The 9,558-nt window shown below is 52.8% G+C and overlaps 28 non-coding genes across 28 annotated transcripts; 9 read left to right on the top strand and 19 right to left on the bottom strand.

The window, feature by feature from the left end:
- Window positions 1–149: 149 nt before the first annotated feature.
- On the bottom strand, window positions 150–222 carry Trnav-cac (transfer RNA valine (anticodon CAC)). The gene has a single exon. It is a non-coding gene; the product is annotated as a tRNA-Val (tRNA).
- A 667-nt stretch (window positions 223–889) lies between these two features.
- On the bottom strand, window positions 890–962 carry Trnav-aac (transfer RNA valine (anticodon AAC)). Its single transcript has one exon. It is a non-coding gene; the product is annotated as a tRNA-Val (tRNA).
- A 158-nt stretch (window positions 963–1,120) lies between these two features.
- Trnav-cac (transfer RNA valine (anticodon CAC)) lies at window positions 1,121–1,193 on the bottom strand. The gene has a single exon. It is a non-coding gene; the product is annotated as a tRNA-Val (tRNA).
- A 402-nt stretch (window positions 1,194–1,595) lies between these two features.
- Trnap-agg (transfer RNA proline (anticodon AGG)) lies at window positions 1,596–1,667 on the top strand. The gene has a single exon. It is a non-coding gene; the product is annotated as a tRNA-Pro (tRNA).
- A 194-nt stretch (window positions 1,668–1,861) lies between these two features.
- Window positions 1,862–1,934, bottom strand: Trnav-gac (transfer RNA valine (anticodon GAC)). Its single transcript has one exon. It is a non-coding gene; the product is annotated as a tRNA-Val (tRNA).
- Window positions 1,935–2,092: 158 nt separating this feature from the next.
- On the bottom strand, window positions 2,093–2,165 carry Trnav-cac (transfer RNA valine (anticodon CAC)). The gene has a single exon. It is a non-coding gene; the product is annotated as a tRNA-Val (tRNA).
- A 402-nt stretch (window positions 2,166–2,567) lies between these two features.
- On the top strand, window positions 2,568–2,639 carry Trnap-agg (transfer RNA proline (anticodon AGG)). The gene has a single exon. It is a non-coding gene; the product is annotated as a tRNA-Pro (tRNA).
- Window positions 2,640–2,833: 194 nt separating this feature from the next.
- Window positions 2,834–2,906, bottom strand: Trnav-aac (transfer RNA valine (anticodon AAC)). Its single transcript has one exon. It is a non-coding gene; the product is annotated as a tRNA-Val (tRNA).
- A 158-nt stretch (window positions 2,907–3,064) lies between these two features.
- Trnav-cac (transfer RNA valine (anticodon CAC)) lies at window positions 3,065–3,137 on the bottom strand. The gene has a single exon. It is a non-coding gene; the product is annotated as a tRNA-Val (tRNA).
- Window positions 3,138–3,539: 402 nt separating this feature from the next.
- On the top strand, window positions 3,540–3,611 carry Trnap-agg (transfer RNA proline (anticodon AGG)). The gene has a single exon. It is a non-coding gene; the product is annotated as a tRNA-Pro (tRNA).
- A 194-nt stretch (window positions 3,612–3,805) lies between these two features.
- Trnav-aac (transfer RNA valine (anticodon AAC)) lies at window positions 3,806–3,878 on the bottom strand. Its single transcript has one exon. It is a non-coding gene; the product is annotated as a tRNA-Val (tRNA).
- Window positions 3,879–4,036: 158 nt separating this feature from the next.
- Window positions 4,037–4,109, bottom strand: Trnav-cac (transfer RNA valine (anticodon CAC)). Its single transcript has one exon. It is a non-coding gene; the product is annotated as a tRNA-Val (tRNA).
- Window positions 4,110–4,511: 402 nt separating this feature from the next.
- Trnap-agg (transfer RNA proline (anticodon AGG)) lies at window positions 4,512–4,583 on the top strand. The gene has a single exon. It is a non-coding gene; the product is annotated as a tRNA-Pro (tRNA).
- Window positions 4,584–4,777: 194 nt separating this feature from the next.
- Trnav-aac (transfer RNA valine (anticodon AAC)) lies at window positions 4,778–4,850 on the bottom strand. Its single transcript has one exon. It is a non-coding gene; the product is annotated as a tRNA-Val (tRNA).
- A 158-nt stretch (window positions 4,851–5,008) lies between these two features.
- On the bottom strand, window positions 5,009–5,081 carry Trnav-cac (transfer RNA valine (anticodon CAC)). The gene has a single exon. It is a non-coding gene; the product is annotated as a tRNA-Val (tRNA).
- Window positions 5,082–5,483: 402 nt separating this feature from the next.
- Window positions 5,484–5,555, top strand: Trnap-agg (transfer RNA proline (anticodon AGG)). The gene has a single exon. It is a non-coding gene; the product is annotated as a tRNA-Pro (tRNA).
- A 194-nt stretch (window positions 5,556–5,749) lies between these two features.
- Window positions 5,750–5,822, bottom strand: Trnav-aac (transfer RNA valine (anticodon AAC)). The gene has a single exon. It is a non-coding gene; the product is annotated as a tRNA-Val (tRNA).
- Window positions 5,823–5,980: 158 nt separating this feature from the next.
- Trnav-cac (transfer RNA valine (anticodon CAC)) lies at window positions 5,981–6,053 on the bottom strand. The gene has a single exon. It is a non-coding gene; the product is annotated as a tRNA-Val (tRNA).
- Window positions 6,054–6,454: 401 nt separating this feature from the next.
- Trnap-agg (transfer RNA proline (anticodon AGG)) lies at window positions 6,455–6,526 on the top strand. The gene has a single exon. It is a non-coding gene; the product is annotated as a tRNA-Pro (tRNA).
- A 194-nt stretch (window positions 6,527–6,720) lies between these two features.
- Trnav-aac (transfer RNA valine (anticodon AAC)) lies at window positions 6,721–6,793 on the bottom strand. The gene has a single exon. It is a non-coding gene; the product is annotated as a tRNA-Val (tRNA).
- A 158-nt stretch (window positions 6,794–6,951) lies between these two features.
- On the bottom strand, window positions 6,952–7,024 carry Trnav-cac (transfer RNA valine (anticodon CAC)). The gene has a single exon. It is a non-coding gene; the product is annotated as a tRNA-Val (tRNA).
- A 402-nt stretch (window positions 7,025–7,426) lies between these two features.
- On the top strand, window positions 7,427–7,498 carry Trnap-agg (transfer RNA proline (anticodon AGG)). The gene has a single exon. It is a non-coding gene; the product is annotated as a tRNA-Pro (tRNA).
- A 194-nt stretch (window positions 7,499–7,692) lies between these two features.
- On the bottom strand, window positions 7,693–7,765 carry Trnav-aac (transfer RNA valine (anticodon AAC)). Its single transcript has one exon. It is a non-coding gene; the product is annotated as a tRNA-Val (tRNA).
- A 158-nt stretch (window positions 7,766–7,923) lies between these two features.
- Trnav-cac (transfer RNA valine (anticodon CAC)) lies at window positions 7,924–7,996 on the bottom strand. The gene has a single exon. It is a non-coding gene; the product is annotated as a tRNA-Val (tRNA).
- A 402-nt stretch (window positions 7,997–8,398) lies between these two features.
- Window positions 8,399–8,470, top strand: Trnap-agg (transfer RNA proline (anticodon AGG)). Its single transcript has one exon. It is a non-coding gene; the product is annotated as a tRNA-Pro (tRNA).
- A 194-nt stretch (window positions 8,471–8,664) lies between these two features.
- Window positions 8,665–8,737, bottom strand: Trnav-aac (transfer RNA valine (anticodon AAC)). The gene has a single exon. It is a non-coding gene; the product is annotated as a tRNA-Val (tRNA).
- A 158-nt stretch (window positions 8,738–8,895) lies between these two features.
- On the bottom strand, window positions 8,896–8,968 carry Trnav-cac (transfer RNA valine (anticodon CAC)). Its single transcript has one exon. It is a non-coding gene; the product is annotated as a tRNA-Val (tRNA).
- A 401-nt stretch (window positions 8,969–9,369) lies between these two features.
- On the top strand, window positions 9,370–9,441 carry Trnap-agg (transfer RNA proline (anticodon AGG)). Its single transcript has one exon. It is a non-coding gene; the product is annotated as a tRNA-Pro (tRNA).
- The last annotated feature ends 117 nt before the right edge of the window (window positions 9,442–9,558 follow it).

The raw sequence follows: 9,558 nt of genomic DNA on the forward strand, positions 1-9,558 counted from the left end.
GCTCCTTACTTCACAGACAACTTGTAGTGATGTTGCCATTGTAACTAAAAAATTCAATAAATGTGGTACTTGCAAAACGAAGGGACATGCAGCAGATGCACACACGACGAGGCTCACTGAGGTACAATACGACATAGGCAGGAAAATACTGTTCCCGCCCGGGATAGAACCGGGGACCTTCTGCGTGTGAAGCAGACGTGATAACCGCTACACTACGGAAACGACGGAGCCGAGGAGTCCATCCTTGTTCACTCGAACTTGCCTCAGCCTTTCTCTCATCCGCGAATGCACACACGACAGTTCTTTTGTCAGCCTGGAACCCATCGCAGCCGAGGGCTCAAGAAGTCTTCGGGGTTCTCGAGAGGGTGTCTGCCGTAGCGCCCCTAACGAGATAGCGGCGTTTCGCGCAGTCGTTATTGCAAGTCATATCAGCAAAAGCAATCACTTTCTCAGCAGCAGGCAGTGCGAGCCCAGGGGCAGCTCTACATGATGGTACCAATAGCCCAGGAAGGCCGCCGACCGCGGGAATTCGCGCCGCCCCCATCCCGCCAGCCTAAACGAGACTTCCAGAGCACCCTGGAAGACATCGAGGGACTGGAATAACTGGCATTCGCCGTGCCACAAGCTCGTTGGTCTAGGGGTATGATTCCTGCTTAGGGTGCAGGTGGTCCCGGGTTCAAATCCGGGACGAGCCCTAGCGTTTTGTGCAAACTGATCACACGTCAGTGGCTGAGTCAGCGCAAAAAGCTCGCCGCCAATGTCAAATGAATTTCTTATTTGATGTGAGCAATTGACACTCTGGTCCGACGCATGAAGGCAATTACGGAGGTTTCGGGTACAGATGGTAGCAGATGCATGTTAGTAAGTCTTGCTTAATGTGATGAAAAAGTGTTTCCGCCCGGGATCGAACCGGGGACCTTCTGCGTGTTAGGCAGACGTGACAACCGCCACACCACGGAAACTGCTTGAGTGCACCTTACTTCACAGACAACTTGTATTGATGTTGCCATCGTAACTAAAAAATTCAATAAATGTGGTACTTGCAAAACGAAGGGACATGCAGCAGATGCACACACGACGAGGCTCACTGGAGTACAATACGACATAGGCAAAAAAATACTGTTCCCGCCCGGGATAGAACCGGGGACCTTCTGCGTGTGAAGCAGACGTGATAACCGCTACACTACGGAAACGACGGAGCCGAGGAGTCCATCCTTGTTCACTCGAACTTGCCTCAGCCTTTCTCTCATCCGCGAATGCACACACGACAGTTATTTTGTCAGCCTGGAACCCATCGCAGCCGAGTGCTCAACAAGTATTCGGGGTTCTCGAGAGGGTGTCTGCCGTAGCGCCCCTAACGAGATAGCGGCGTTTCGCGCAGTCGTTATTGCAAGTCATATCAGCAAAAGCAATCACTTTCTCAGCAGCAGGCAGTGCGAGCCCAGGGGCAGCTCTACATGATGGTACCAATAGCCCAGGAAGGCCGCCGACCGCGGGAATTCGCGCCGCCCCCATCCCGCCAGCCTAAACGAGACTTCCAGAGCACCCTGGAAGACATCGAGGGACTGGAATAACTGGCATTCGACGTGTCACAGGGCTCGTTGGTCTAGGGGTATGATTCCTGCTTAGGGTGCAGGAGGTCCCGGGTTCAAATCCCGGACGAGCCCTAGCGTTTCGTGCAAACTGATCGCACGTCAGTGGCTGAGTCAGCGCAAAAAGCTCGCCGCCAATGTCAAATGAATTTCTTATTTGATGTGAGGAATTGACACTCCGGTCCGACGCATGAAGGCAATTACGAAGGTTTCGGGTACAGATGGTAGCAGATGCATGTTAGTAAGTATTGCTTAAAGTGATGAAAAACTGTTTCCGCCCGGGATCGAACCGGGGACCTTCTGCGTGTCAGGCAGACGTGATAACCGCTACACCACGGAAACTGCTTGAGTGCTCCTTACTTCACAGACAACTTGTAGTGATGTTGCCATTGTAACTAAAAAATTCAATAAATGTGGTACTTGCAAAACGAAGGGACATGCAGCAGATGCACACACGACGAGGCTCACTGAGGTACAATACGACATAGGCAGGAAAATACTGTTCCCGCCCGGGATAAAACCGGGGACCTTCTGCGTGTGAAGCAGACGTGATAACCGCTACACTACGGAAACGACGGAGCCGAGGAGTCCATCCTTGTTCACTCGAACTTGCCTCAGCCTTTCTCTCATCCGCGAATGCACACACGACAGTTCTTTTGTCAGCCTGGAACCCATCGCAGCCGAGGGCTCAACAAGTATTCGGGGTTCTCGAGAGGGTGTCTGCCGTAGCGCCCCTAACGAGATAGCGGCGTTTCGCGCAGTCGTTATTGCAAGTCATATCAGCAAAAGCAATCACTTTCTCAGCAGCAGGCAGTGCGAGCCCAGGGGCAGCTCTACATGATGGTACCAATAGCCCAGGAAGGCCGCCGACCGCTGGAATTCGCGCCGCCCCCATCCCGACAGCCTAAACGAGACTTCCAGAGCACCCTGGAAGACATCGAGGGACTGGAATAACTGGCATTCGACGTGTCACAGGGCTCGTTGGTCTAGGGGTATGATTCCTGCTTAGGGTGCAGGAGGTCCCGGGTTCAAATCCCGGACGAGCCCTAGCGTTTCGTGCAAACTGATCGCACGTCAGTGGCTGAGTCAGCGCAAAAAGCTCGCCGCCAATGTCAAATGAATTTCTTATTTGATGTGAGGAATTGACACTCCGGTCCGACGCATGAAGGCAATTACGAAGGTTTCGGGTACAGATGGTAGCAGATGCATGTTAGTAAGTCTTGCTTAAAGCGATGAAAAACTGTTTCCGCCCGGGATCGAAGCGGGGACCTTCTGCGTGTTAGGCAGACGTGATAACCGCTACACCACGGAAACTGCTTGAGTGCTCCTTACTTCACAGACAACTTGTAGTGATGTTGCCATTGTAACTAAAAAATTCAATAAATGTGGTACTTGCAAAACGAAGGGACATGCAGCAGATGCACACACGACGAGGCTCACTGAGGTACAATACGACATAGGCAGGAAAATACTGTTCCCGCCCGGGATAAAACCGGGGACCTTCTGCGTGTGAAGCAGACGTGATAACCGCTACACTACGGAAACGACGGAGCCGAGGAGTCCATCCTTGTTCACTCGAACTTGCCTCAGCCTTTCTCTCATCCGCGAATGCACACACGACAGTTCTTTTGTCAGCCTGGAACCCATCGCAGCCGAGGGCTCAACAAGTATTCGGGGTTCTCGAGAGGGTGTCTGCCGTAGCGCCCCTAACGAGATAGCGGCGTTTCGCGCAGTCGTTATTGCAAGTCATATCAGCAAAAGCAATCACTTTCTCAGCAGCAGGCAGTGCGAGCCCAGGGGCAGCTCTACATGATGGTACCAATAGCCCAGGAAGGCCGCCGACCGCTGGAATTCGCGCCGCCCCCATCCCGACAGCCTAAACGAGACTTCCAGAGCACCCTGGAAGACATCGAGGGACTGGAATAACTGGCATTCGACGTGTCACAGGGCTCGTTGGTCTAGGGGTATGATTCCTGCTTAGGGTGCAGGAGGTTCCGGGTTCAAATCCCGGACGAGCCCTAGCGTTTCGTGCAAACTGATCGCACGTCAGTGGCTGAGTCAGCGCAAAAAGCTCGCCGCCAATGTCAAATGAATTTCTTATTTGATGTGAGGAATTGACACTCTGGTCCGACGCATGAAGGCAATTACGAAGGTTTCGGGTACAGATGGTAGCAGATGCATGTTAGTAAGTCTTGCTTAAAGTGATGAAAAAGTGTTTCCGCCCGGGATCGAACCGGGGACCTTCTGCGTGTTAGGCAGACGTGATAACCGCTACACCACGGAAACTGCTTGAGTGCTCCTTACTTCACAGACAACTTGTAGTGATGTTGCCATTGTAACTAAAAAATTCAATAAATGTGGTACTTGCAAAACGAAGGGACATGCAGCAGATGCACACACGACGAGGCTCACTGAGGTACAATACGACATAGGCAGGAAAATACTGTTCCCGCCCGGGATAGAACCGGGGACCTTCTGCGTGTGAAGCAGACGTGATAACCGCTACACTACGGAAACGACGGAGCCGAGGAGTCCATCCTTGTTCACTCGAACTTGCCTCAGCCTTTCTCTCATCCGCGAATGCACACACGACAGTTCTTTTGTCAGCCTGGAACCCATCGCAGCCGAGGGCTCAACAAGTATTCGGGGTTCTCGAGAGGGTGTCTGCCGTAGCGCCCCTAACGAGATAGCGGCGTTTCGCGCAGTCGTTATTGCAAGTCATATCAGCAAAAGCAATCACTTTCTCAGCTGCAGGCAGTACGAGCCCAGGGGCAGCTCTACATGATGGTACCAATAGCCCAGGAAGGCCGCCGACCGCTGGAATTCGCGCCGCCCCCATCCCGCCAGCCTAAACGAGACTTCCAGAGCACCCTGGAAGACATCGAGGGACTGGAATAACTGGCATTCGACGTGTCACAGGGCTCGTTGGTCTAGGGGTATGATTCCTGCTTAGGGTGCAGAAGGTGCCGGGTTCAAATCCCGGACGAGCCCTAGCGTTTCGTGCAAACTGATCGCACGTCAGTGGCTGAGTCAGCGCAAAAAGCTCGCCGCCAATGTCAAATGAATTTCTTATTTGATGTGAGGAATTGACACTCTGGTCCGACGCATGAAGGCAATTACGAAGGTTTCGGGTACAGATGGTAGCAGATGCATGTTAGTAAGTCTTGCTTAAAGTGATGAAAAAGTGTTTCCGCCCGGGATCGAACCGGGGACCTTCTGCGTGTTAGGCAGACGTGATAACCGCTACACCACGGAAACTGCTTGAGTGCTCCTTACTTCACAGACAACTTGTAGTGATGTTGCCATTGTAACTAAAAAATTCAATAAATGTGGTACTTGCAAAACGAAGGGACATGCAGCAGATGCACACACGACGAGGCTCACTGAGGTACAATACGACATAGGCAGGAAAATACTGTTCCCGCCCGGGATAGAACCGGGGACCTTCTGCGTGTGAAGCAGACGTGATAACCGCTACACTACGGAAACGACGGAGCCGAGGAGTCCATCCTTGTTCACTCGAACTTGCCTCAGCCTTTCTCTCATCCGCGAATGCACACACGACAGTTCTTTTGTCAGCCTGGAACCCATCGCAGCCGAGGGCTCAACAAGTATTCGGGGTTCTCGAGAGGGTGTCTGCCGTAGCGCCCCTAACGAGATAGCGGCGTTTCGCGCAGTCGTTATTGCAAGTCATATCAGCAAAAGCAATCACTTTCTCAGCAGCAGGCAGTGCGAGCCCAGGGGCAGCTCTACATGATGGTACCAATAGCCCAGGAAGGCCGCCGACCGCGGGAATTCGCGCCGCCCCCATCCCGCCAGCCTAAACGAGACTTCCAGAGCACCCTGGAAGACATCGAGGGACTGGAATAACTGGCATTCGACGTGTCACAGGGCTCGTTGGTCTAGGGGTATGATTCCTGCTTAGGGTGCAGGAGGTCCCGGGTTCAAATCCCGGACGAGCCCTAGCGTTTCGTGCAAACTGATCGCACGTCAGTGGCTGAGTCAGCGCAAAAAGCTCGCCGCCAATGTCAAATGAATTTCTTATTTGATGTGAGGAATTGACACTCTGGTCCGACGCATGAAGGCAATTACGAAGGTTTCGGGTACAGATGGTAGCAGATGCATGTTAGTAAGTCTTGCTTAAAGTGATGAAAAAGTGTTTCCGCCCGGGATCGAACCGGGGACCTTCTGCGAGTTAGGCAGACGTGATAACCGCTACACCACGGAAACTGCTTGAGTGCTCCTTACTTCACAGACAACTTGTAGTGATGTTGCCATTGTAACTAAAAAATTCAATAAATGTGGTACTTGCAAAACGAAGGGACATGCAGCAGATGCACACACGACGAGGCTCACTGAGGTACAATACGACATAGGCAGGAAAATACTGTTCCCGCCCGGGATAGAACCGGGGACCTTCTGCGTGTGAAGCAGACGTGATAACCGCTACACTACGGAAACGACGGAGCCGAGGAGTCCATCCTTGTTCACTCGAACTTGCCTCAGCCTTTCTCTCATCCGCGAATGCACACACGGCAGTTCTTTTGTCAGCCTGGAACCCATCGCAGCCGAGGGCTCAAGAAGTCTTCGGGGTTCTCGAGAGGGTGTCTGCCGTAGCGCCCCTAACGAGATACCGGCGTTTCGCGCAGTCGTTATTGCAAGTCATATCAGCAAAAGCAATCACTTTCTCAGCAGCAGGCAGTGCGAGCCCAGGGGCAGCTCTACATGAAGGTACCAATAGCCCAGGAAGGCCGCCGACCGCGGGAATTCGCGCCGCCCCCATCCCGCCAGCCTAAACGAGACTTCCAGAGCACCCTGGAAGACATCGAGGGACTGGAATAACTGGCATTCGCCGTGCCACAAGCTCGTTGGTCTAGGGGTATGATTCCTGCTTAGGGTGCAGGTGGTCCCGGGTTCAAATCCTGGACGAGCCCTAGCGTTTTGTGCAAACTGATCACACGTCAGTGGCTGAGTCAGCGCAAAAAGCTCGCCGCCAATGTCAAATGAATTTCTTATTTGATGTGAGGAATTGACACTCTGGTCCGACGCATGAAGGCAATTACGAAGGTTTCGGGTACAGATGGTAGCAGATGCATGTTAGTAAGTCTTGCTTAAAGTGATGAAAAAGTGTTTCCGCCCGGGATCGAACCGGGGACCTTCTGCGTGTTAGGCAGACGTGACAACCGCCACACCACGGAAACTGCTTGAGTGCACCTTACTTCACAGACAACTTGTATTGATGTTGCCATCGTAACTAAAAAATTCAATAAATGTGGTACTTGCAAAACGAAGGGACATGCAGCAGATGCACACACGACGAGGCTCACTGGAGTACAATACGACATAGGCAGGAAAATACTGTTCCCGCCCGGGATAGAACCGGGGACCTTCTGCGTGTGAAGCAGACGTGATAACCGCTACACTACGGAAACGACGGAGCCGAGGAGTCCATCCTTGTTCACTCGAACTTGCCTCAGCCTTTCTCTCATCCGCGAATGCACACACGACAGTTCTTTTGTCAGCCTGGAACCCATCGCAGCCGAGGGCTCAACAAGTATTCGGGGTTCTCGAGAGGGTGTCTGCCGTAGCGCCCCTAACGAGATAGCGGCGTTTCGCGCAGTCGTTATTGCAAGTCATATCAGCAAAAGCAATCACTTTCTCAGCAGCAGGCAGTGCGAGCCCAGGGGCAGCTCTACATGATGGTACCAATAGCCCAGGAAGGCCGCCGACCGCGGGAATTCGCGCCGCCCCCATCCCGCCAGCCTAAACGAGACTTCCAGAGCACCCTGGAAGACATCGAGGGACTGGAATAACTGGCATTCGACGTGTCACAGGGCTCGTTGGTCTAGGGGTATGATTCCTGCTTAGGGTGCAGGAGGTCCCGGGTTCAAATCCCGGACGAGCCCTAGCGTTTCGTGCAAACTGATCGCACGTCAGTGGCTGAGTCAGCGCAAAAAGCTCGCCGCCAATGTCAAATGAATTTCTTATTTGATGTGAGGAATTGACACTCCGGTCCGACGCATGAAGGCAATTACGAAGGTTTCGGGTACAGATGGTAGCAGATGCATGTTAGTAAGTCTTGCTTAAAGTGATGAAAAAGTGTTTCCGCCCGGGATCGAACCGGGGACCTTCTGCGTGTTAGGCAGACGTGATAACCGCTACACCACGGAAACTGCTTGAGTGCTCCTTACTTCACAGACAACTTGTAGTGATGTTGCCATTGTAACTAAAAAATTCAATAAATGTGGTACTTGCAAAACGAAGGGACATGCAGCAGATGCACACACGACGAGGCTCACTGAGGTACAATACGACATAGGCCGGAAAATACTGTTCCTGCCCGGGATAAAACCGGGGACCTTCTGCGTGTGAAGCAGACGTGATAACCGCTACACTACGGAAACGACGGAGCCGAGGAGTCCATCCTTGTTCACTCGAACTTGCCTCAGCCTTTCTTTCATCCGCGAATGCACACACGACAGTTCTTTTGTCAGCCTGGAACCCATCGCAGCCGAGGGCTCAACAAGTATTCGGGGTTCTCGAGAGGGTGTCTGCCGTAGCGCCCCTAACGAGATAGCGGCGTTTCGCGCAGTCGTTATTGCAAGTCATATCAGCAAAAGCAATCACTTTCTCAGCAGCAGGCAGTGCGAGCCCAGGGGCAGCTCTACATGATGGTACCAATAGCCCAGGAAGGCCGCCGACCGCTGGAATTCGCGCCGCCCCCATCCCGACAGCCTAAACGAGACTTCCAGAGCACCCTGGAAGACATCGAGGGACTGGAATAACTGGCATTCGACGTGTCACAGGGCTCGTTGGTCTAGGGGTATGATTCCTGCTTAGGGTGCAGGAGGTCCCGGGTTCAAATCCCGGACGAGCCCTAGCGTTTCGTGCAAACTGATCGCACGTCAGTGGCTGAGTCAGCGCAAAAAGCTCGCCGCCAATGTCAAATGAATTTCTTATTTGATGTGAGGAATTGACACTCTGGTCCGACGCATGAAGGCAATTACGAAGGTTTCGGGTACAGATGGTAGCAGATGCATGTTAGTAAGTCTTGCTTAAAGTGATGAAAAAGTGTTTCCGCCCGGGATCGAACCGGGGACCTTCTGCGTGTTAGGCAGACGTGATAACCGCTACACCACGGAAACTGCTTGAGTGCTCCTTACTTCACAGACAACTTGTAGTGATGTTGCCATTGTAACTAAAAAATTCAATAAATGTGGTACTTGCAAAACGAAGGGACATGCAGCAGATGCACACACGACGAGGCTCACTGAGGTACAATACGACATAGGCAGGAAAATACTGTTCCCGCCCGGGATAGAACCGGGGACCTTCTGCGTGTGAAGCAGACGTGATAACCGCTACACTACGGAAACGACGGAGCCGAGGAGTCCATCCTTGTTCACTCGAACTTGCCTCAGCCTTTCTCTCATCCGCGAATGCACACACGACAGTTCTTTTGTCAGCCTGGAACCCATCGCAGCCGAGGGCTCAACAAGTATTCGGGGTTCTCGAGAGGGTGTCTGCCGTAGCGCCCCTAACGAGATAGCGGCGTTTCGCGCAGTCGTTATTGCAAGTAATATCAGCAAAAGCAATCACTTTCTCAGCAGCAGGCAGTGCGAGCCCAGGGGCAGCTCTACATGAAGGTACCAATAGCGCAGGAAGGCCGCGGACCGCGGGAATTCGCGCCGCCCCCATCCCGCCAGCCTAAACGAGACTTCCAGAGCACCCTGGAAGACATCGAGGGACTGGAATAACTGGCATTCGCCGTGCCACAAGCTCGTTGGTCTAGGGGTATGATTCCTGCTTAGGGTGCAGGAGGTCCCGGGTTCAAATCCCGGACGAGCCCTAGCGTTTTGTGCAAACTGATCACACGTCAGTGGCTGAGTCAGCGCAAAAAGCTCGCCGCCAATGTCAAATGAATTTCTTATTTGATGTGAGCAATTGACACTCTGGTCCGACGCAT

This window comes from Schistocerca cancellata, chromosome 2 (assembly GCF_023864275.1).
Source record: "Schistocerca cancellata isolate TAMUIC-IGC-003103 chromosome 2, iqSchCanc2.1, whole genome shotgun sequence".
Taxonomy (NCBI): domain Eukaryota; kingdom Metazoa; phylum Arthropoda; class Insecta; order Orthoptera; family Acrididae; genus Schistocerca; species Schistocerca cancellata.